We start from the raw sequence: 3,749 nt of genomic DNA, 5'->3' as shown, positions 1-3,749 counted from the left end.
AATGGTAAGACACCACCTACATAAACAGTAATAAAACAACTCATCAGAATTAGGAGCACCTATCATGGGGAGGTATGTATATTGATGGGAGGAGTCTTTCAGTACTGAATGATATTACTCGTACAAAACGTCAGATTTATAATCTTGAGTACGCTGTGACTTCTAACAGGATGTGGAAATACAGACAACTCGACACAACCCCGCACCCTTCTGCTATTTGAGGTTACACTGACGCTAATAAATTACAGCTAGCAAAAGTACTTACATACAATGATCTGCAAAGAAAATGATAGCCATTAGGCCTCAGCAAACGAAGCCATCTCTGCATCTACAAACTGCTTCTATTAAAGCCCCACAAGCTCTATCTTTCTGCATTATTTTTATGATTTTACACACAAGCTAAAATAAGTTTGTGAGAATGTACTAATTTAGATGTGTATATACATTTATTGCAAACGACCCGCTGGAACCGCATATGCAATTTTGAAGATAAGATAAAGATTACACTGTGAGATTGAATGTATGCCCAAACATTAAATCGCAGGCAGCCCATACAGAAAGCAAAACAACCGCGGATACTGCATATCAGCACTAATATCTTCACATAAACTGCACAGAGTAGTCCAATGTAATGCATAGGGGTGAAAGTTTTCAACTGTGACATTGTATGTTCTGTTTCCTTTGTAATACTACAAATTTTTGAAAATGGCGGGAAATCACAATAACCATTAAAATTTGACTTGTCGAATGTTTCACAAAGGAAATGGTTTCCTAATGCAGTAAAAGTCCATATCCCTTCAGAGGGTAGAATTCTGAGAAAACCAGGAGAGTATAGGAAGACATTTTGAGGTCAAGAATTACAGCCAGTGGGGCTTTTAGTATTGTATATGTCTCACAACAATAAAGAGATAATCCACATAAAACAGAATTCCAAATTGTCAAAAAGTGAGAGATGCGACAGGGCGAGGAAGTCTACAAATGAGAGATTCACGTGAGTATTGTTAATAATCCTAGAATGATAAACAGATAAACCACACAAAACAGAATCCCAGACTCTTCGAAAGGGAGTCGATAGGAAGGGTGGACAAGCCTAACAAGCAGAGGTCCACACGATAGGTTATAAGTCAATCGCGCTGCAGAGAATGGAGGGAAAGGTCATTGTGTTATTTACGAGTGAAGGAGCCAAATACTTGCCCTTTTGTACAGAAAGAAGGTTAACAAACATGGCGGATTTGTATACGTAGTGTAGAACATGTGAACGATAACCATGTCTTTGAATGAAATGATGCCACAGAAAGTCACCGCACTTTTGGCATTCACCCATAGTCAGAGAAATGCGTACCAAACCGATATCCGTATTTTAGGAAACAAAGAGTCACATTTGTACAAAACAATTGACAGAAAAGTCGTCCTACTTTTAGGGAACAACATGTGTACAAAAGAAACTTTAATTTTTCAGCACCAAATTAGAAATTGATGCTCTACAGTGCAGCTCTTAGAGCAATGGTTCTGTAGCCTTTCATTTTTAATGTTAGAGTACTTGCAATTCGTTTTGCGATCAAAAATTTTGTTCAAAAGTTTGCTTTTCAACATACTTTTCTGTGTTTGAGTGTAGCGATATTTGATTAATTTGGTCAAAAACACTACGCTTTGCGTTTGCATGGCTTGATATTGACAGCATTTTTGGGTTAGGGAGGTGAATAAATCTACCAGACAGAGATCCACATGACTTGCGATCAGTCAATCGTGCTGCCACAATGCAGCATCAAGACAGGGAGATAAAGGCTTTATTTACGAGATGAAGGTATAAAGACTTCTGCTATTTATGCTGAATAGTAGTAAATAATGGATGAGTTATATGTCCAATTAATCCTCGACACCTAACACGTTGTGAGAAAAATAGAACGAAGGCAGGGCATAGAACGTCTCCATGATTCGGTTAGTTTATATTACGACGCTTCTACATGGTCACGTATCTAGGAAGGTCTATAAAGACGTGGTCCACCATAGTCAAACACACTGGGCTTCTCACTGTAAGTCAGTACGTCAAAGTCCCAGTATTCTTAAGCAATGCTTAAACAAAGAAGCATTCAAAGATTCTTTGCGGGCATCTAACGCCCACGTTAACAGCTATGTAGTTTATTGTGTACATTATCTATTTTAGAGGTGTGGTATGCACGCGGGAAAGTATATTGACGGTATGACCTCCGACCTACGTTGCGTCCTCTTTGAACAGAATACCTATCTGTACCTTATTAATGAAGAAACGGTCAACCAGGGCAAAACTCTCTACAGCAAAGTGGTAAAGTCTAGCGTCGTCTTTCGTATCCCCAATGAACTGTTGATTTGGTAAAGTCAGATGTGTATCAATTGAATTATACTGTTTCTGGTGGTAACAATTTGAGTTGCACTTATTGCCACATAGGGGTGAAATTGGATGGCCAAAGTGAACCTAGAAAATGAATCTAGAAAAAAGCTGCGTTGCGGCGGAGGGACAATGTTTTAAATGGGGTTGTCGATGGCTGGCGATTTTCGCTGAGATAATTTTATCTCTGACAGCAATCTGCTATCATAAGTCTTCAATTCATAGCTGCACACCAAACCAGTCGAAAACTTTACTCAATCTCTGTAAATTTATTTGCAAGGCTTTATCCAAGCTAAAGTCACTCGTTGTCGATTGAGCTGGCATCTTAAGTATCTTCACATTTTGAAGAGTTTCGAAGTATAGTGTCATTTTGCGCGAATATTCTCATCATTTAAAGCTACCTCTTTGTCATACTAAAATTTACCACAATGCTGTACGTATTCGAGTCATGTTAAAATTCATATACCCGGCTGCAAACTTACACGTTTGTTATGTCAGTTGTAATTTAATTGTTGTAATTATTCAACTGAGTCCGAAGAAACACATTTTTTAATGAGTAATTTGCGATATTGCAACATTCAGCTCTACGGCACCTGACACTTTTGAGAAATTTACAAAATATGAAAGTCCAATTATCCCAAATTAGATTCAACGTGTTAATGCCCTGAATCAAAATGAAATTTGAACTGCAAGTTCTGGTCTGCAATGTCACATTAAGACTACATACGTTTTTGTAATTCTTCAATTGAGGAGCAAATGAAAAAAATAATTATGGACCTAAGCCAACTAGGTGCTGGCTGCTATTGCTTTCCCTTGAATTCTGCTTCTATTTCGGGTTAGAAAGACCAAATATCCAGTGTAAAAATCCAATAATGAACAGAAATATCATACCAAAAGGTTATTTTAGATTAGAAAGACAAAACATGATATCCATTTTTACTTCCCTGTGTTTCCATAGTAACCTATTTGCGTTTTAAAATTTCAATTTTTTTCGAAATTCCATTAAAAGTAATCCCAGTAACTATGCAAATGCTCTCCTAAGTGTACATATCACAGCATGAACTCCATTTTCATTTTTCATTATGTTGCCATGGTAACCATTTTGGTAACCACAGTTTTTTTATTTAAAACCATAGACCCTTGAGAGGGTCTATGTAATACATAATTCACTGTTTTTTATTTATTTTATGGATTTCTAAGTAACAACTTAAACATTTGTTCTATAGTAATAATAATTGTAATTTCTTTGCCTTCATTCTAGGATGAATAATAAAGATAATGTATCCGGGCCATTCTGGTCAGAATTGCTTTCCGTTAATTTTAGTGTGTTAGAATTATTTATACAGACAAGAAATAATTTTTCAAGCATTTTTAATTTTGCTTC

This window comes from Ptychodera flava, chromosome 9 (genome assembly GCF_041260155.1).
Source record: "Ptychodera flava strain L36383 chromosome 9, AS_Pfla_20210202, whole genome shotgun sequence".
Lineage (NCBI taxonomy): Eukaryota > Metazoa > Hemichordata > Enteropneusta > Ptychoderidae > Ptychodera > Ptychodera flava.
The sequence above is the reverse complement of the archived record's forward strand: the minus strand, read 5'-3'. Positions refer to the sequence as shown.